Below are 21,139 nucleotides of genomic sequence, written 5' to 3' on the forward strand. Positions count from 1 at the left end.
AGATAAAATAGATGGCACTGTCACGGCCAAAATCCTCAACATTGGGCTTAAGAGAAATGTTGAACATATGCTGAGCATCCTGAAACCCATCTCTGAAGCTTTAAACAAAATACAGAAAAATAGCTGTTTTATTGCTGATGCTGTTGAAATTTGGAAGGAACTGAGTGAACACTTAAAAACAGAACTACACATGGACAGAATTAAATTACAAGCATTAAAAAAACAAATGGGACAAGCACTGTCTCCAGCTCATTTTTTGGCAAATATTGTCAATATCCAGTACCAGGGTCAAAACTTAAGTGCTGAGGAAGAGGAGTTAGCTATGACATGGGTATCCAGCAATCATCCATCTGTAATGCCAACTATAAACTTCAGAGCTAAGGGGGAACCATTGAAGAAATATACGTTTGCTGAAGATATTTTAAAGAAAGTCACACCAGTGAACTGGTGGAAGTCACTTAAGCACTTGGATGGGCAGCCCAATCCTAAGAAGGGCACGGAAAGTGAACAGGAACCGAACTAAGGCTTGCGAGGGCGCATCTAGCCCGTACGCCCGCGTAAGTGGCCTTCCGCCCGCGCTGGGACGCGGCGCTGGCCCGCCGGCGGGCCAGCACCGGTGCAAGCCACAGGCGCCCGGGCGGCGGCGCAGAAGTGGCGTAGAGCCCTACGCCGACGCAGGGGGGGGCGGGGAGCAAGGCGGGGTCGGAGTTAGTCCGCTCCCTAAGCTCCTCCAGAAGCGGGAACGCCCACAGCGGCGCAAAAAAGCTACGCCACGGGAAAAGAAGGCGTAGCCCATAGGCGTCCATGGAACGGCGAAAAATCAGCCCCCTCTCTGAGCGCCTCGCCCCGCCCCTATGGCCCGAAGGAGCATAGGATGAGAACTATCCCGGGGACCAATCAGCGTGCGCGCCCGGCATGGACGAGCCCCCCTCTCTGCACCCAATCACCTGCGACCGCGTCCTACAAAACATCCGGCCAGCACCGCCCAAACCCCCAGGTAAGTGAGCACTCGGCCGGAGGCTCTGCCCGTCTGCTGAGTGGCATTGCCCCTTTGAAAACCGAAACGGGCTGAGGGCATTCACATTGGCAGGCGCAGGGGACTTTGCGAAAAACTGGGGGAACTTCGCATAAAGGGGAAGAGGTGCCTAACTGCCTAACTCTCTTTCTACCGTGATAGAAAGAATGACTCCACAGCTAACTGATGCATGCTAGTTGCTTCTAACTAAGCACAAACAAACTAATCCTTCCGTGGCAGAAGGGAATGACACTTTGCAAATTAACCGCATGCTCTCCCGTTTCCTTGCAGGTGCCCTGACTCTTGCGCTCCCACCTGGTGATGACCGACAGAGCGCTGACAGGTAAGGAGGAGGTGGGGGGGCATTCCGCAGATTAGTGCAAACCGCCCATTCACCTGAACCCACCCGCTCACTTGCCGCTTTGGGTGAGGCCCAGCAGGGGTGGGGGGCAACCATGCCCGCCCCTGGCTGCCTCAGAGGCAGGCGCCTCGAAAACCACATGTGGCCAGGTGTTTGTTGTGACCAGCTCATTCTCTCCCTTAAAGGTAAAGGCTTGCCAAGGCCGAGTGCATCCTCACCAGACCGTCATGCATCAGCTGCTGCCCTCGACCATGTGCAACCCCCCCCCCGGATGGCGGAGTGTGGGGCTTGCCTTGCCAGTGGAACGAGGCAAAGCCCACACGTGTCTTTTTCCCCCACAGGCACGTCCAGGGCATGGCTGCTCCCCCGCGCCCCGCCCTCCCCAAACATCTCTGACGGACGGTTGGCTGCAGCCCAGGAAGCACCGTCGCGCCGCGGCCTGCATCCCAGCCCCGCCCCTCCGAGCGGGAAGGAGGGCTGTGTGGAATGCTCCGGCTCCCTCGCCAGCCTAAACGCAAGCCCGCTCTTTCCAGTGCAATAAAACGAGATGTACAACAACTGTTTTCTGTGTCTGCGAGTCTGACTTCGTCCTCCGCCCCTCCCCCAACACTCCCGTCACATCTCCCCACCTGCACATTGCCACAAATGTATCCGACACACCCCGTCTTGCCTCCCCGCCCCCTCCCTCCTCCTCCCCCCCTCCTCCTCTGTATTTGACCAGTGTCTGTACCACCCATCTGCCGAAGAGAACTTGATTCTCAGAAGCCTATGCCACAATAAAATTGGATAGTTTTAAAGGTGCTATGGGACCCTTTTTGAATTCGCTACCACAGGCTAACACGGCTAACCCCCCTGCATCTATGGCCAGGTAGAGGGTTGGGGCGGGGCATGTGAGCGGGGAGGGGGATCAATCCCCGGTGGGGAGAATAGCTGGCACCCGATAAGCAAGGGAGAGGGTGGTGCGAGCTGCCGCTGCAAGGGAGCGGGAGATGGCAGGGGAAACGGTCCACTCGCGGGAATCCTAGCCCCCACCAATGGAGAATCCAGGGTGGTGGCAGGCGGATGCCATATCCCGGGCAGGAGGTCTCGCGCGCCTGGGGAGGGTCGCCCCCATCGCAGCCGCAGCCCCAGCAACACAGTCCCATGAGCGGCCGCCTCCCAGAGTGGGTCCAGCCCCTCGGGCGTCTGCAGCAGCCCCATTGGTCATTCCACCCCAGGGCGTCCTGCCTCGCATCCAATCCCGTGGAGCAGTTGCCAGCCTCCCACGCCAACAGGCCATGGTTGTTGGGAGGGGTGGGGTGTGTCCGAGGCTGCGCGTGGCTCCGCCCTGGCTCGGCGCCGTCTCCTGCGTTCAGCAATTGTGGCCACTCGCGTTGCCCTGCCGGGGGGGGGGAACCACTCCGAGGCTGCCAGCCCCGCCAATCCTGCAGGGAAGGCCGCTGGCCCCGCCCACAGGGGCAGTGGAAGAGCGCATCAGCTGCGCAAAGTGGCTAAAATGAGGGAGCCCGAGGCCTCCCGGCTGGCTGCCACAGCATGCCCCTTCCCCGGCCGGGCCATGCAGGCTGGGTGGCCACCCCAGGCCCAGGAGGGCCCCCCGATGGCAGGTTGCGTGACTGCCCCAGCTCAGGGCGGCATGCCAGGCAGGGCAGGTGCGTTAGGGCAATATGGAAGACATGCCAGAGCGGCCCCTGGCCAGTCCTTGTGCATCCTAAGCCCCCCCCCTTGGAAGGGATGCGCTGTCACCGCGGGCCTGGTCATGCGCTCATGGTGCCAGGGCAGGATATGGCTGGCAGTTCACCAAAGTATCGCAGGCAGACACGGGTCCATGTGTAGATGAGCTTTATTCCCAGTCCCACGGCGCAACGTACAGCCAGGCCCAAGGGTTCACGTCCCGCAAGGATGCACTTGAGCAGCACAGCATCCCCGCAAGGGAAGAGGGCCCTGGGGCCATAGGAAGCCAACCACCACGGCCCCCTCCCCTCCAACCCACAGGTCTGAGACGGGGGGGCCTGTGCTGAACCTATCCATGAACTATGCAGCTGCCAGACAGAAGATAGGGAATTGTTACATCTCAGACCCTCCAAGGTCATGCCGGCGGGCGGTGTAGTTCGGTGGGCAGCACAGAAACACTATACCCACAGCGGTCCCGGCTGCATGGAGGGCGACGGGTGGCGGGAGCAGTGGGCGGCCAGGCTCGGGGCCCAGATCATTGCCAAGGCTGCCGGGAATGACCTCCTGGCAGATGAGGGTGCAATGACTGCGCGGCCAGTTTACCTGGAGGAGCTCTTCCCTGGCCGTGCGGAGGAGGCCCACCTCATACGAGCGTGGCTAGACACGGCGCTGTGCGAGGTGGAGCATGACCTCCTGGAAGAGGAGGTGGCTGCGGGCCCTGCGCGCAGTAAGTCAGGGTCCTCGGCGCCATCCAGGGAGCCTCCTCCGCTGCCACAGAGGGCAGGCCATAAGGGCCCGGAGGCGTCCCAGCCACTTCCGTCGAGGCGCAGGTTGCAGGTGCTTGCAGCAGATGCCGGGCTGCCACCAACGGGTGCCCCCCCTCCCTCTCTCCCCCCTCTGCAGGGACCATCAATGACAGGTGGATGGCTGCCATGGACCGGGTTCACGGGGCATTCCAGCAGGCGCGGGCAGCGGCACCATGTGAGTCTCGCCAACAGGAGGGGCACGGGCACGTGGGGTGGGGCGGCCTGCGGCCGCGACAACAACCCCAGAGCCCACAGGGGCCCTGACGCTCCCATCCCCCACCTCTTGCCCCCACAGCGGCGCCCGCCCGGAGCCCCTCGCCTGGTCTCCACCCCGCTACCCGCCACCCGCTGAAGACCCAGAGGGTGACCCAGTGGAGGGGCCTGGCAGGAAGCGGCCGAAGCTGGAGCCCGTCCCCGCAGACGGCCGGGCAGCTGCCGATATGCCATCCCAGGCACAGGCATCTTGGACCCCAGCCGGGCCCCTGCTCTGTAACGGGGATGCCATGGCGGGGTCGCTGGCCTCCCCCTGCTCCGACGCGCTACCTAGCCCTCACCCTCCTGGCTGCTGAGGCCGGGGTTCTGGGTTGGCAAGCTGCTCTCTGGGCGCCTGATGCGGCCCTGGAATCGATTGGGAATAAAGCCAAGTTCATTAACCGCTTTTCCCGTGCAGCCCGTCCATGGGGGGCGGTGGCTGCTGGCCGGGGCGGCTTTCCCATGCTCTCTACATGCAGGGGTTGAGGGAGCGGGGACTCGGAGGGGCCGCCTGGGACACCATAGGGGCGTAAAGGGCGAGTGTTTGGCCGGCCGAGCCCCCCATGGCCAGGCATGGCCCTCAGCGCGCAGCATGCCACAGGTGCTCCGCGACCCTGTCTCGCACAGCTCGGTCATGCTCCTGGGGCTCTGCCGGGGCGTCAGGAGAAAGGCGACCGGCGGGCGGCAGCCAGGGGTCCTCGCCTGGGCCCTCTGTGGCTGGCAAGGGGAGCTGCTGGCGCACGGCAATATTGTGCAGCATGACACAGGCAGCCACGAGCTTGGCGACGGTGAACGGCTGCATGGCCAGGCGGCCGCCCGTGTGATGGAGGCATCTGAAGCGCATTTTCAGCTGACCGAAAGCACGTTCGATCACCATCCTCGTGCGCCGGTGGGCCTGGTTGTAGTTGGCTCTGTCGGCGGGCTCATCCGCAGGGTATGGCGTCAGGAGGTAAGGCAGCAATGGATAGCCACGGTCACCTGCAAGGGGAGGCGGAGTTAGGATCTCCCTTCCCATCCCCGTCCCCTCACAGCTCCCCCACCAACTCCTGACCTAGGAGCCAGCCTCTCCCCTCAGGCCATGATGACAGGAACCTGTTCAGGCCGGAGGTGGTGAAGATCTGTGCGTCGTGGACGCTTCCCGGGAACTTGGCAACGAGGTCCGTGAAGATCCCCTGGTGGTCACAGGCTGCCTGGACATTGATACTGTAGAACCGGTGCCGATTCCTGTAGACCTGCGGCTCCTCTCTGGGAGCGCATATGGCCACATGCGTGCAGTCGACTGCTCCAATCACATTGGGGAAGCCTGCAAAGGAGGAGAAGCCAGCCCGGATGGGTGCCAACTCTGCCTCCGAGGTGGGAAAGTGGATGTGCTCGCGGATCCGACCAACTAGGGCGTCCAGGAAGGCATGCAGGCAGCGGCTGGCGGATGACTGGGAGACCTCCAAGGCCTCAGCCATGACTCCCTGGAAGGAGCCGGTCGCAAGGTAGCGGAGGGACAGCAGGACCCTCTGGAGGACGGGGATGCCCCGGGGAGCCGCAGCTTGCCCCTGAAGGGCGGGCGCGAGCTCCTCGCACAGAGCCTGTATGGCTGCCCTGTCCAGGCGGAAGCGGTCCAGGCAAGTCATGTCGCCCAGGAGCAGGGATGGCACCCTGGCCTGGAACCGGCGGCGGCGTCTGAGGCGGCGCCGCCTGAGGGCCGCTCGGACAAACACGGCTGGCAGGAGGTGGCTGGTCCGGATGGCTGGGAGCCGCGGCGGCAGTGGCGGGCACCAGGCGGGGATGATCAAGGTCCTGCCTGGAAGGAACGCAGGTTGAGTTTCAGCACCCTGAACCACCCCCCCCCCACGCACAGCAGCAGGCCTACCGGTCTCAGCGGCCCGTTGCAAGTGGTGCTCAGGAGCAGGTCCTCTGTCCGCTGCATGGGCCGTCCCAGCCACCCTTCCCGGTCCTGCACCCCCTGTGCCCTCCTCCATCTTGCCGAGGGGATGGGTGAGCACATGACTAGGTGGCTGGTTCCCACCACTTATCTCGGGGACCGGACATTCCAGCGGGCACTACCCCCATGTCTGCTGAGAGCACTAGTGGCGGCGGAAGCCAGCGCCAGGCAAACTGGACAGAGGCCGAGAGAGTGCTGCTTTTTGGGCTCGTGGTGGAGAATGCGGAGGTCGCCCTGAGCACGCACAGGGGCGCCTCGTCCCGGTCTCGACGACGGGCATTCTGGCAGATGGCAGCTGACAGGGTCTCGGCTGTGGGCAACGCGCCCCGCACTGCTCACTCGGCAATGAAGCGCTGGAATGATTCTTTCGGGCCCGCGCGCAAACGAGTGCGCCTCCTCATGTCTCAGGGGGTTCCTTATGAGCGGGCCCTTGACGAGGGGCTCCCAGGCCCAGAGGCGGTCATGCGAGCGGTCATCCCGGAGGCGGTGGTGGGCGGCCTGGGCGTTGAGGTCCTGCCCGGTTAGTATTTGTGGATACAGGGAGGCGAGGGGGGGGACGTATGGATCGTGGCACATGTGTGACAGGGCCTCTCCCGTGAGTAGGCACGGCCCCTGAGGGTCCAGACCCAAGCCAGGCGGAGGCAGAGGCAGCGGAGTCTGTGCCCCCCCTGGCAGAGAGCGGGGCCCAGGAACAGGCAGCCCTTCCACCGCCACAGCAAGCCCCTGCTGCCAGCGACGAGGAGCCTCAACCGGGCCCGTCGGGGGGCATGGATCCGGAGCACGGTATGTATCTGTGGCCCTGCTGCTGGTGGGGCCAGGGACCGGCTCGGCCGCCGGCCTCGGCCACACATCCAAGGCCACTCATGGCGCCGACCGGTCTCAAGACGAGGGGTTGCGGCCGCAGTTGGAATGGGTGTGCTTGGCCCGGCTCGGTGGCCTGTGGCAGCCCATGTTGGGCCGCTGCTCTTCCCTCCCTGGGGCCTCTTCCCACCCATGTCTCGCTCCAGCAGGGACCATGCGCCTGGAGATAGGCGGGGAGGTGATTGCCCAGCTGCGTGAGCTGCCACCCTCCCGGAGGACCTCTGCTGCCGGAGCGGCTCTCCTGCAGTCGCTCGGCTTCCCTGTGTCGGTGGAGGGTGAAGGTGGCCCTGGGACTCCGCCGGTTCAGGACACCTCATCGACAGAGCCGCTCGAGGAGCTGTCCCAGCCTGCAGCACCATCCCCTCCAGCCCCCCCGCCCCCGGGTGCCATGGGCCGTGTGCGGGAAGGACCTGGCTCCGCCTCTGAGGGGGAGGGGCCCATGGAGGGGATCCTTCCAGGCGCACGGGCTCGCGGCCCCCGCCCTGCCCAGCGGCTTCCCCCGACACTAGCCGCAATGTGGGCGGCGATCGAGAGGGAGCGGCTAGAGGTGCACGCTGCATGGGAGGAGGCGAACAACCGCGGCCGGGAGTTCATGGCTGCGGTACTGGAAGTGGGGGAAGGGGTCCGTGCCTCTCAAGTCCGTGCCGAAGCCCTGCTCGGGCGGCTCGTCGCCATCCTCGATCCTCCGGCCCCACCCGCTGCAGCAGCTCCACCCGCCCCAGAGGCACCCCTCCCTCGGGCCCAGTTGCGTGCGAGAGGCCGGGCCCGTGGACGGCCAAGGGGGTCCGGCCGCCGGCCTCGCCGGTGACCGCCGCTGCCGCCTTGGGGGTGGGGTGGGGTGTTTTGCTGCACAGACGGCTCTCCTACACGCCTCCCCTTCCTCACGTCTGCTGGGGGAGGTGGGATGATATAATAATAAAGGCTGATTTCTGTGCAATGGGTGTCTGTGTTCTTTGCCTTGGGATGGGGACGAGGGGGCAGGCCCGCTGTGTCTGCCTCTTGGTGGCGGCCTCAGGCCAGCCCTCCCCTTCGGCGCCACTGGGGGGCTGTCCCCTGCTGCCAGAGACTGGCTGCTGCCCTGGATTCCTCATGGCAGGGCGCCTGCCAGTCCCATGCCAACCTCTCTGGACGCGGCCGCCAGGGACTTGGTGCTACATTGGGCAAACGGGGGAAAGGCTTCTCAGACTACGCCCACCCCTCTCCTTCCCGACTGCGAGCCCCGCCCGACACACGAGCCGAGGCAGTCTGCCAGCATGGGCGCGGTTTGCCTGCTGCTCTGGGGCCTGGCCGGGATCGCGTGCTGCCCATAGGCTGCGCCTTTCCTGGCCCCTCCCCCTGACGCTTGTCAGGAACAGCGCCCTTTGGCTGCGCCTGGCGGCGGCCGTGGATCAGACCCGCCCACAACACTTTCTGGTTCTCCAAAATTGCATCTCTGCGCCGCTGCAGGCGCCGCTGCGGCCACACTTTGCTGGCACAGGATCCGGCCCGGCGGCGCCGCCACACCACCAGTGCAGCCGCGTCGGCGTTGGGGCCGGCCATAGGATTGCGCTGTTAGAGACTGTTCAAGTAATGATTTCACTTTTAACAGCAGTAGCTTCTTCTGCAGGCGTTGAAAGAATATTCTCTTCCTTTGGACTCATTCATTCTAAATTGAGAAATCGTTTGGGACCCGATAAAGCAGGAAAGCTTGTTTTTCTTTTCCAGATTATGAACAAAGAAGAAGATAAAGATGACAAGTGAGCTACAGAGGACAGTATTTAAGTTTTTCATGTGTAGGCTGGGCTGACAGTCTAAGTTTCTTAAAATATATATACTTTGTTTAGCCAAATTAGTTAACAAACATGGATGTTTGTTTAAGCAAATAACATATGCTGTAATGTTATTGTTTCAGTTAAATAAATAAAACTATTTAAATTGTTATTATTAAGGTAATGATTATTTTTCTCCTTCCAATAAAGTACAACAGAAAAGTTGTCCAAATATGAATGATTAACCTAAACTGGGGATAATTCATCTCATAATAAATTAACTATAATGTGTTTCTAATAGTATTAAAATCAATATTTTATACAACTGTAAAACTAATATGAAAAGCTGTTATTCTAAAAATTTCCATCTACTTGCATATTAAAGTTATACCAGCAAGAATTAGTCTTTATGTAGAAAACTATGATTTAAATCAAGCCTTATTGACTAGTGATTTAAATCGTGATTTAAATCAAATCCACCCTGGTTGCCCCCATGCTTGCCTGTAGGAATGAAGCAGGAGGTGCAGCAACTAGGTGGCGCCTTTAAACAGCAGGGCAGGTACAGAGCGCTAGATGCACAACTCCATTTAGAAGGGAAGATTCTCCAGGTAATAGATGCAGAGGAGTTAGCCGTGTTAGTCTGTGGTAGCAAAATCAAAAGGAGTCCAGTAGCACCTTTAAGACTAACCAATTTTATTGTAGCATAAGCTTTCGAGAATCAAGTTCTCTTCGTCAGATACATGGTACCATGCATCTGTACCATGCATCTGACGAAGAGAACTTGATTCTCGAAAGCTTATGCTACAATAAAATTGGTTAGTCTTAAAGGTTCTCCAGGTAATTGGTGTGTGTGGGGGGGTAGTTATCTGTTTTGGCACAGGGGGAAGGAGCAGCAGTGCCAGGTGAAGAACAGACAGCCATAGAGTTTTTCTGACTTCCTCGAGAAAGAACAGGAGAGGCTTGTGAGTTTGTCCCGTCATAAATGGCATTCTCCCTTTGAGAATATAAACGCCAGCTGTTAATAAGAAAGGTTGCTCTCAGTTTTGTGATATTTTGGTTGGTCTTGCGTGACTTCTTAGATTTGGGGGGATTTTTTTCCTTCTGCCTAACTCAGCTATCTTAAATCATTCTGTGTTTTGGGAAATAATAATAAAAAGCTTTAAAGGCATAAAATGTATTTGTTAACTTGAGATATGCTGTTAATGAGAATCTAGCTTAATTTTCAGTCCTACAATTCCAAATGAAGTAGCCTAAACTGCCAAGCTGTGTGGGTATTTAAGATGTTTTCTCTGAAATCCAGAAGAACAGCACCTTCTGGGTGAAAGAGCGAAGTAAACAGAAAAGTCCTGGTTGGTAAGCCAGCACAACACTGCCGGTAGAAAGTGCAGTCAAGTCATAGTTAACTTATGGCAACCCACTAGGGTTTTCAAGGCAAGAGACTAACAGAAGTGGTTTGCCATTGCTTACCTCTGCATAGCATAGGGTTGCCAGCCTCCAGGTAGTGGCTGGAGATCTCCCAGAATTACAACTGGTCTCCAGGCCACAGAGATCAGTTCACCTGGAGAAAATGGTTACCTTGGGGGTGGACTCTATGGAATTATGCCATGCCAAGGTCCTCTCCCTCCCCAAATCCCACTTTCTCCAGGTTTCACCCTCCAGATCTTCAGGAATTTCCCAACTTGGAGCTGGAAACCCTAGCATAGCAACCCTAGTCTGCTTTGGAGATATCTCATCCAATTACTAGCCAAGATCAACTCTGCTTAGTTTCCACAATCTAATAAGATCAAGCTAGTTTGGGCTATCCAAGTCAGGGTAGCACAGCATTACCACTAGCCAAAGACAATTTCTCCAGCCTTGTGTATATGAACGCTGAACGGTCAAGTGAACGACTGTACTCAGAATAACTAGATTTGCCATACACCTGTCAGCTGTCTCCTTTGCTAGGGAATAAATCTAATTCCAAAAGAAAGAGAGAAAAGGGAGCCACAAGCACTGATATTACTTTTTCCAATCAGAATAGTGTGATCTCTTACAGAAATTAGATGGAAGTAACAAGCAATTCTCCTATATATACTTCAGTAGAATTCCCATGAAGTCTTGCTACAGCCATTCCTAATGCCTCAACTAGGGTTTCCAACTCTGAAAAATCCTGGAGATTTGGGGAAAGTCTCGGAAGAGAACAGTTGGGGAGGGAGCTCAAGATGTGATGCCATAGAGTTCATCCTCCAAAGCTGTCATTTTCCCCAGGGAAATTATCTCTGTGACCTGGAGATCAGTTGTAATTGTGAGGAAACTTCAGGCACCCCCTGGAAATTGGCAACTCCAGTCGCAACATATTCTTTTTCACCCTAACAGTCTAAAGTTTCTGTATTTCCCAATGACTTCCTCAGTACCTCTATTTCTCCTATGCCACAATTTTCCAGCAATGCTAAATCCCTGGCAACATTTCTCAACTCAAAAGCAAAGCTAAATTCTACAGGTGAACAAACTTATTCCCATTAAGCAATTATGTAAAGCATATCAGAAATACAAGTTTTATATCAAATCCAAGTACACGAGGTTCCCTGACCAAAGAACATGAGGTACTTTTGGCACAGGGAGCATGAAGAGGAGCGGGATTTATGGCATCCTGCAATATTCGGGGGGGGGGGGTATTACATCTGCTGTTGCTAAATTTAGAGCAATAATGAAAATGACTATTGATCCAGAAACTATGAGGCTTTCATTGCTGCACTGCGGGTAGGACATAAATCAGCCACCGGAGATGGAAGATTTGAATCCCTGGATCTGTTATATAGTAAACTGCAAATGATTTTCCAGGTGCCGTAACATTTTCTGGTCCTGCATCATTTCAGTTCTAAGACTTTTTCCAATAACATGAGCTCATTTCTATACCTGCAAGCAGCTTCTTTGGGGTCTAAATTACATAAGGAACCAGGACTGGTCTACACCTTAATTCCACCACAGGCATCTTGCTTAGAAACAGCCTCCATGTGAGCAGGCCATCCAGGCTATTATTCCTATACATTTAGACATGGATGAAACTTCTCAAAATCCTTCACCCATCACCCCTGCCAATGCTTGACATAATTTCTAGATGTTCTGAGTATTATCAGCTGCTATTTCTCACTAGAGAAAAAAGAACAATATAAAATAAGTTCATCTCCAACAGTAAAATTAAAGCACAAGTGTAACCAATACTTCCTCTATCATATTGGGATTAAATTTCTTCTGTTGGTTTCAACAAGTAAGCACAATTATTTATTAACTTCATTTACATCCTACCTTGTAAAATCAAAAAGAGTCCAGTAGCACCTTTAAGACTAACCAATTTTAATTATTATAGCATAAGCTTTCGAGAATCAAGTTCTCTTCATCAGATGCCTGATCAAAACTGGGCAGATACAGAAGAGGAGGGGGAAAGAGAGGGAAGGGGGCATAAATCACAAGAAGACAGAATGCAATTAGCATAGAGGCAATCAAAACATTCCTTTGCTTGGAAATGTAAACATCTCCTTTTTGGTGTGCAGTCAGTTTGTAGCAGTGAAGGTATCCAATTCCTATGTAGTATAAGCCTTCGGTAACCACAGCTCTCCCTGCCAGTTGCATCTGACAAAGAGAACTGTGGTCCCCGAAAGCCCACACCAGGCATCACTGGGCTCCCCCAGATCACGCCTCTGTAAAGAACATCTGTTACCTGTGGTAATGTGATAACCATTCATAGTCTCTATTCAGTCCCAGCTTGACAGAGTCAAATTTGCATATGAATTCCAATTCAGCAGTCTCCCGTTGGATTTTGTTTTTGAAAGGTTTCTGTTGAACCACAGCGACCTTTAAGTCTTTGGTGGAATGTCCTGGTAGATTGAAGTGTTCTCCCACTGGTTTTTGGACGTTTCCATTTCTAATGTCAGATTTGTGTCCATTTATTCTTTTGCGTAGAGGTTGGCTGGTTTGTCCAATGTACAGAGCAGAAGGACATTGTTGGCACATGAGGGCATATATCAGTTTGGAGGATGAGCAGCTGTAAGAGCCAGAGACAGTGTAGTTGATGCCATTGGGTCCTGTAATTGTATTCCCTGGGTAGATATAGGGGCAGAGCTGGCATCTGGGTCTGTTGCAGGGCTTGGTACCTGTGCTGGTGACTCTGCTGGCCGATTCATGATTGTAAGTGAGAAGTCGTTTAAGATTGGGGGGCTGTCTGTAGGCAAGGAAAGGTCTTCCACCCAGGGCTTCTGAGAGAGAGGTATCATTTTCCAGGATGGGTTGTAGCTCACTGATGATACGTTGGATGGGTTTGAGCTGGGAGCTATAGGTGACAACCAGTGGTGTTCTGTTGTTAGTTCCTTTAGGTTTGTCCTGGAGCAGACTGTTTCTGGGTACTAGTCTGGCCCTGTTAATTTGTTTCTTCACTTCATTTGGTGGGTACTGTAGTCCCAAAAATGCTTGTTGTAAATCTCTTAAGTGTGAGTCTCGGTTGAGAGCATTGGAGCAGATACGGTTGTAACGTAAGGCTTGGCTGTAGACAATAGACCGAGTGGTATGTTTAGGGTGGTAGCTGGAGGCATGTAGATATGAGTATCGGTCTGTTGGTTTCCGGTATAAGGTGGTATTTATTCGTCCATTATGTAGTTGTACAGTGGTGTCCAGGAAGTGTACCTGTTGTGTAGAGTGGTCCAGGCTTAGGTTGATAGTAGGGTGAAAGTTATTGAAGTCCTGATGAAATCTCTCAAGGGCTTCCTTCCCATGGGTCCAAATGATGAAGATGTCATCCAGGAATCTTAAGTATAGTAGTGGTTCCAGTGGATGGGAGCTGAGGAAGCGTTGCTCTAAGTCCGCCATGAATATGTTAGCATATTGTGGTGCCATGCGTGTGCCCATGGCTGTGCCATTAACCTGTAGATATAAGTTGTCACCAAATTCGAAGTAATTGTGAGTGAGTACAAAGTGGCAAAGTTCAGTGGCGAGGTTTGCTGTGGTTTTGTCCTGGATAATATTCCGTATGGCTTGCAATCCATCTGCATGTGGGATATTGGTGTACAAGGCCTCCACATCCATGGTTGCTAGGATGGTGTCATCTGGTAGGTTGTCAATGGATTGTATTTTCCTGAGGAAGTCAGTGGTGTCCCGTAAATAGCTGGGTGTGCTGGTGGCATAGGGCCTGAGGATAGAGTCCATGTATCCCGAGACTCCTACTGTGATGGTGCATTTTCCTGCAACAATTGGGTGTCCTGGGTTACCCGCTTTGTGGATTTTGGGTAGTAGGTAGAATCTTCCTGGTCGTGGTTCCTGGGGTGTGTCCGTATGGATGCATTCTTGTATGTCCATGGGGAGTGTTTTTAATATTTTATTGAGTTCCCTTTTGTGTTGTTCAGTGGGGTCAGAAGGTAGTATTTTATAGAATGTTGTGTTGGAGAGTTGTCTTTCTGCTTCTTGTATATAATTTTGTTTATCCATGATGACAACTGCTCCGCCTTTGTCAGCTTCCTTGATTATGATGCCAGAATTATTTTGGAGGCTGTTTATGGCCTCTCTTTCTCCACGGCTGAGGTTCTGCTTTAGGTGTTGTTGTTTGTCAATTATCTCAGCCCGAGCACGTCTACGGAAGCATTCAATGTAAAAGTCCAATGAGGAGTTACGGCCCTCAGGGGGTGTCCATGTGGAATTCTTTTTCCTGGAGTTTTGTAACGATGGTTGTGTATTGCTGGGTTGGGGGGGTGGGGGCTGCTGTGATGGTGTCTGTTCAGTGCTTTGTTCGTCGTTTTGTCCAGCAGAGTAGTTGAAGAATTCTTTCAGTCTTAGGCGTCTAAAATAGGCCTCCAGGTCTCCACAAAGTTGTATGGTTTGCGTGGGTCTGGCTGGGCTGAGCTGTGGTTACCGAAGGCTTATACTACATAGGAATTGGATACCTTCACTGCTACAAACTGACTGCACACCAAAAAGGAGATGTTTACATTTCCAAGCAAAGGAATGTTTTGATTGCCTCTATGCTAATTGCATTCTGTCTTCTTGTGATTTATGCCCCCTTCCCTCTCTTTCCCCCTCCTCTTCTGTATCTGCCCAGTTTTGATCAGGCATCTGATGAAGAGAACTTGATTCTCGAAAGCTTATGCTATAATAATTAAAATTGGTTAGTCTTAAAGGTGCTACTGGACTCTTTTTGATTTTGCTACTACAGACTAACACGGCTAACTCCTCTGGATCCTACCTTGTGGGGGTGCAAAGAAGCTTACATAATTCTTCTAATATTGTCACAATATTTTTTAAGAATATAGCCAAAAGACCTTTTATCTTGTCTCATTCTACAGAACAATAAGAGCTTCAGTCAGGAAAATCGCTGGAGTGAGACATTTCACCCTCTGTCACATAAAGGTAATGAATGTTTCCAGTTTGTAGTACAAACAATGGCACTGCATCCATGTAAAGATCTTGCTACTGTGGTACATGCCCTGGTAACACCAAGATTAGAGTACTGCAATTCGCTTTTTGTGGGGCTACACTTGAAGACTGTCCAGGAGCCACAGTTGGTGATGCAGCCAGAATGATAAGTGGAATGAAATGGATTGTAGGGACTATATCCCTACCATCTTGTTTCATCTTCCCAATTAGCTTCCAGGACCAATTAAAGGAGCTGGTATTGACGTTTAAAGCCCTATGTGGTTTGGGGCCAGCATACCTTAAGGACCATCTTCTCCCATATTAACCTACCCATCCACTCCAGTCATCTTCAGAGGCCCTGCTTCAGGTGCCTCCACCATCTGAGCTAGACAGGAGGCAGCCCAAAAAAGAGCCTTTTCAGTCCTGCACTAAAACTTTGAGACTCCCTCCCAGATTAGTCTGTCTTTCTCCACTGTTGCCTTCTGCCAGTGAGTAAAGACTTTTTTGTTCTAGTTGGCATGCCTTCAATAACTGTTACTAGTCTCCTCCCTAGTGATTGGTGTTGTGTGTTTATATATATTTCATTGTATTATTGTGTATATATATATATTATTTAAAACTTCCGGTTTGGGATTAATGGAGACCTGACGTGGTCCAGAAGCTGGGCTATCAAGAGTATCTGTTTTGGGTTTGCCAGGTGCTTGGATCGCCGGCAGCCGCCCCTCCTCAGGCAGAGGAGGGTCTCGAACGCTACAAGATCCTGAAAGTGCGTGATCTCGGTGACGGGGGGGGTTCTGAATAAAGGATTTCCCCCACCACCTTGAGTTCCCCTCAGAGAAGGGCGAGCTAAAATCTCTACAGTACTCTTTTGAGCCATTTGATTGGCATAAGGTCGCCAGAAACCAAGCCTCGAGAACAGATTTGAACAATTGGAAACAAAAAGAAACAGCACGAAGATCCCGCAAGGAACAAAAGAAGTAAAGATTGTTATCTTACTTTCCGGAATTAAAAATAGAAGAGAGACCCACTCAAATTTTGGTACAGTGGATGATTGGGACATAAGAGGAAAAGAGAAAATAAATTTGGGACTAAAAGGAGAGTTTGACAAATTTTAAAGCGCAAAAAAGAACGAAAGCATTTTTTGTTTATGCATACCTGCGGTCACGGCAGAAATAACAACCCTGAGAAAAGGGAGGGAGTTGGAGTACAAGTGCAGCAAATATCGCGAGAGGACAGAGAACATTGAAGGCGTTGCCTAGAGAGGCCTGATTTGATGAGAAGCAACAGGAACAAGGAAGCGGAGGAAGAGAGAAGAAAGCGGAAGCAAAACAAAGCAAAAACCGCGAGAATAAGGAGTGAGAATCAAAACGGAAGAGATTGCCAGCCATTCTAGGAATCAGGAAGTAAACAGGAAGTTACCATAGAGAAATTGTGCCCGACATTTTGAAAGCTTAAATTGGACTGGATACTTTAAAAAAAAACCTTTAAATTATTGGAATTAAGTAAAAACATTGGAAAATAAAAACGGGTCCTTAGAAAGAGAGCAGCTACCTGGGGGGCCGCAAAATCAAGTTCAGGTGCGATGAAGAAAGTGGAGAAGGACTGGCAGGCAACTATAGAAACAGCAATAGAAACACTGGGGAAAAAATGTTGGAGGGCAACAAAGAGCTGAGCCAATCAATGCAGAAGATGGAGGACAGCATGATAAGAAGTATAAAAGAATGTGTGAAGTCAGAAATAACAGAGCTGGCAAGGAATATAGAGGGAGTTAAGAAAGAGCTGCAAACAACAAATCAGACAGTTCAAGAAATGGAACAGAAAACTACAGAGCTGACATCCAACTTGAAAGAAGAAAATCGAGTGCTGCAGGAACGAATGGCTGTAATGGAATGTAAGATGACGGAAAATCAGCTGAGATTTAGGGGCGTGCCTGAGACTACAACGCAGACGGCGCAGGAGCAAATAACAGAAATTCTGGCGGAATTTTTAAATATGCAACCAGAAGAGATAGCAACAAATTTGGATCTAGCATACAGAGTCAATTCCACCTATGCACAACAGAAGAACCTACCAAGAGATATTATTGTTCAATTGATAACAAGAAGAGTGAAAGAGGAAATCCTGAAAAAGCATTTTGAAAACCCTCTGTCAATAGAAGGGAATAGAGTGAGAATTATGAAAGAGCTTTCCAGAAGAATTCTACAGGAAAGGAAGAAGTACAGAGAATTGACGCAAAAGTTGAGAGATAAGAGCATAAGGTACAGGTGGGAACTCCCAGAAGGATTGAGCTTCCAATTTCAGGCAAAGAGAATTACTATTAAGGCAAAGCATGAGATGGATCTATTTTTATTAGAAAATGACAAGGACTTTCCCAGAACAGACAGAAAATAATATGATGGAGTACCAATTAATATCTTGGAATGTTAACGGATTGAATTCACCGCAAAAACGAAAAGTAATATTTCATTGGCTAAAGAAACAAAATTGTAACATAATATGTTTGCAGGAAACATATAAAAGAGCAACATGCAAAGTTTTTGAAAAATGGTTGATTAGGGAAAGAGTTTATGTCAACTGCAAAACAAAAGGGGAATTGTGATATATATAAAAGAACAATTGGATCTGAAATTGGCTTTTAAAGATGCAAATGGAAGATATGTGTCGGTTGAAATAATGATGAATTCTAAAAAGACTTTGATTTTGGGAATATACGCACCAAATGGAGCAAGACATGAATTTTTTAAGGAGATTATACAAAATTTAGACCAATACTCATATGACCAAATAATAATGACAGGAGATTTTAATGGGGTAGTGGACCTGCAAGTAGATAGGAAATCAAAATTGGCAAAGCAAAAACTGGGGAAGCTACCCAAATCGTTTTTTGAACTAATGGAACAGGAAAAGTTGTTAGATGTTTGGAGAAGCTGGAATCCTAAAGTTAAAGATTTTACATTTTATTCAGCAAGACATCAATCATTTTCGAGAATTGATATGATTTGGACAACAAAGGAGTTAAGTGGTATGACAAAGAAAATAGAGTTAATACCAAGAGAGTTCAGATCACAACCCTGTAATGTGGAAGATCTCGAGTGGACACAGGAAAATAAGATGGAGGATGAATGAAGATCTATTACTGAAGCAAGAAAATGTAGAATATATTCAAAAGGAAACGAAATTCTTCTTCCGATTAGTCTGTCTTTCTCCATTGTTGCCTTCTGCCAGTGGGTAAAGACTTTTTTGTTCTGGTTGGCATGCCTTCAATAACTGTTACTAGTCTCCTCCCTAGTGTTTGGTGTTGTGTGTTTATATTTTTTATTGTATTATTGTGTGTGTGTGTGTATATATATATATATAATTTAAAATGTTTTTAATGTTTAAATGTTTTAATGGTTGATGTTTGCCACCCTGGGGACTCTGAGTGGAAAGGTGGCACAGTTTGTTTGGTTTAAAAAAATAAATTAAAAAAAAGCAAAAAAAAAAGAAAGAAAGGTGGCACAGAAATGCTTTAAGTAAATAAATTTAAATAAACTAATTAAAGCCTTTGGGGGAATCTTACAACCCTACCCCAGAGCCTGCCAGCAGAATCCACAACAGAGATGAGGACAAGTGTCCTCTTCTCAACAGTTTTCAAACCTATAATTATATGAAATATTCTCTTTCAAAAGCATGTTATCCATTACTATTGTGTGGCTTGCGCTTGTGGCCAGAGCTAAGTCAAGCACGAATATATGTTTCTGATCTCTGGCTGGAAATTGTATAGTGGTATCACTGGTCTCAGGGCATTTCTGGAAGTCAACAGGATATAAGCAGCCTAAGAGCTCAAATACACAATACGTTTGTTTACTGGATGACTCTTAGTTTCCCAGACCCATCTTATTTACCTTAAAGTCACATAACAGTTGCAGGAATGTCATTTTAATGATCAGAGGGGGTCTTTTTCAGCTTGAACTGCTGGTTGGGGGCTATTTACCACTATCTAACACCCACTCCTTTGCACAGTTTGGTACACCTGAGACCCAGTGCTGATGCAAGAGCATTTCTATCAGGACTTTGCGCTGCAAGAATGCAGGGGTATCAATGGAATGCAATGGCAGGATCCATTCCAATGAGCTTAGACACATCCAAATATGAACCAGATTGCTGTTTTAATCTTTCATAGCTCAGCTGTTAGGAGTAAGTTGAGCATCAAAAGCGTGAAGATGATTTCAAGACCCCTCAAATGTGCATCACAAGGATCTAAACACTTCCTTACTTAAATTATTTTTTTTAAAATTTTTTATTTTTCAAACTACAAAACACTACACAGCACTACACAAGACTATCACAAGGAAAGGGGAAAGGGAAGGGACAAAGGGGATGGAAAAAGAAAAGGGGGGGGATGACCTACAAACACTAAACACTAAACACTACACTTCAATGTTTTCCCTTCATACTGTCATAATACAAAAATAGCTCCATTGGATAATGATGGAGTGATTAATCATACAGAGAATAGGCATTTCAAATTCTGATTAAACTTTCCTCCCCCTTCTAGGTCCCGGACGCAATTCTCTCTGTGCAACCGCTGTTGCGGTGCTCTCCTCCTCCTCCCCCCCCCTCCGGCTTCTCCTTTTCTTTGTTCTCGGTGCAGCAGAATTCCAGGTTTTTATCCTCAAAATCCTTTAGTTGATCTTCTGATAGTATCTTATAGGCCTCATCTTTATATCTAAACCAAACCGGACTAGAAATGGAACGTCCTTCAAAATCTTGACTTTCAAACCCATAAAGTCCAAATCCGCATTGTATGAGTTATATAGGATGGTGTCCCGAATCTTTTTAAATGAAAAGTCAATAATGATCTCACGAGGCAACTGTTGCTTTGTTGCATATTTTGAAGAAGCCCGACGGACCTCCAAAATGGCGCTTTTAACCTCTTCTTTAGTCGTCCTCGCGGGTATCGCCAATAGTTCCGAGACCACCTCCCACAGATCCTCATTTTCCTCCTCTTTCACGTTTTGGAGACGCAAAATTGTCTGCGTTCGTTCCATCTGTAGCCCGATCAGCTGGTTCTCAACCAACTTCAGCTCCTTTTTTGTAGCCTTCACAAGTGACGCACATTCCAGAGCAGACTTCTCTGCCCCCCCGCTACTTCCTTAATGGTTTTCACTTCGCTTTCAATTAAGCCCACCCTTTGATCAGTTTCGTTCAGCTTGTCAACAAAGGGTTTTATGGCTTCCACCACCGCCCTGCGCACCAACTCTTCGAGCGACTCTCCCTTCAAGGTAGCCGAGATTGACTTACCGAGAGCGGGACTTTGCTTCTTTGCTGCCATTGGGGGGGGGCGCCAACAAAATTCTGGAACTCACCGAAGGGGAAGAACGAGTCTTCTTCAGATCAACCTCTCCTTCACGAACGCTTGTAGAACAGAAGGGATTCGCTTGTTTACAGGCTTCCACCTGTTTCTTTTATTTGCCGTTTCTCGTTGCCCGGCGGCACTCGAGGCGCCGCGCACGTCTGCCGGCCTCCATAGGGACAAACGGGCAATTCCCCCCCCGCATTGATTTCGGGGGGTTCTTCCCGCAGCGTCCCGGACCCTGGCTCCCTCCCTGGGAGTCCTGGGGGCTAATCCTTGCAGATCAGCCGCCCGGTCAGGGTGCCCGGTCGTTTCCTCCCGGACCAGCCGAGAGGAGCGTCCGGCATGGCTGAGAAAACGAAAACGAATCTCTTCCTTACTTAAATTATATTGGAGGGCACACATGGAGAAAATAACACATTTACACAAATTGAACAAACTTTTCTTATTTGTACAACAATGGAAATCCTCCTGAAAAAATGAGTATCTAGGTAATTCATCTGTCTAAATTTTCTTAATGCATAATTCAGCTCTTTGAACTTAAATGGAGCATGAAATGAACTACGTGAATAGCTTTTATTATTAATAAATAAGTAGAAAGGAATTTCCTTTAATGGCTGTGCATGCACATGTGCGCGAGAGAAAGAATATTAAGCAACACTATCACCTTCACAAAACAACATAGAACTCCTTTAAGATTTTTTAAGAGTGCTGCACCAAGAGGGTAAACGGTTTCCCAAGATTCAGTTGAGCATCAATCTAACTGGCTAACCCATCCC

At 50.6% G+C, this 21,139-nt stretch overlaps 1 protein-coding gene and 1 long non-coding RNA gene across 2 annotated transcripts in view; one reads left to right on the forward strand and one right to left on the reverse strand.

Moving 5' to 3' along the window:
* DST (dystonin) overlaps positions 1-21,139 on the reverse strand; it is a 462,451-nt gene that overhangs the window by 343,487 nt on the left and 97,825 nt on the right. The gene's annotated exons all lie outside the window — the stretch shown is intronic.
* LOC129345069 (uncharacterized) lies at positions 820-1,842 on the forward strand. The gene is made up of 3 exons (XR_008598431.1): positions 820-997; positions 1,307-1,358; positions 1,718-1,842. It is a non-coding gene; the product is annotated as an uncharacterized LOC129345069 (long non-coding RNA).

The sequence above is a fragment of the Eublepharis macularius genome, chromosome 1 (assembly GCF_028583425.1).
Source record: "Eublepharis macularius isolate TG4126 chromosome 1, MPM_Emac_v1.0, whole genome shotgun sequence".
Lineage (NCBI taxonomy): Eukaryota > Metazoa > Chordata > Lepidosauria > Squamata > Eublepharidae > Eublepharis > Eublepharis macularius.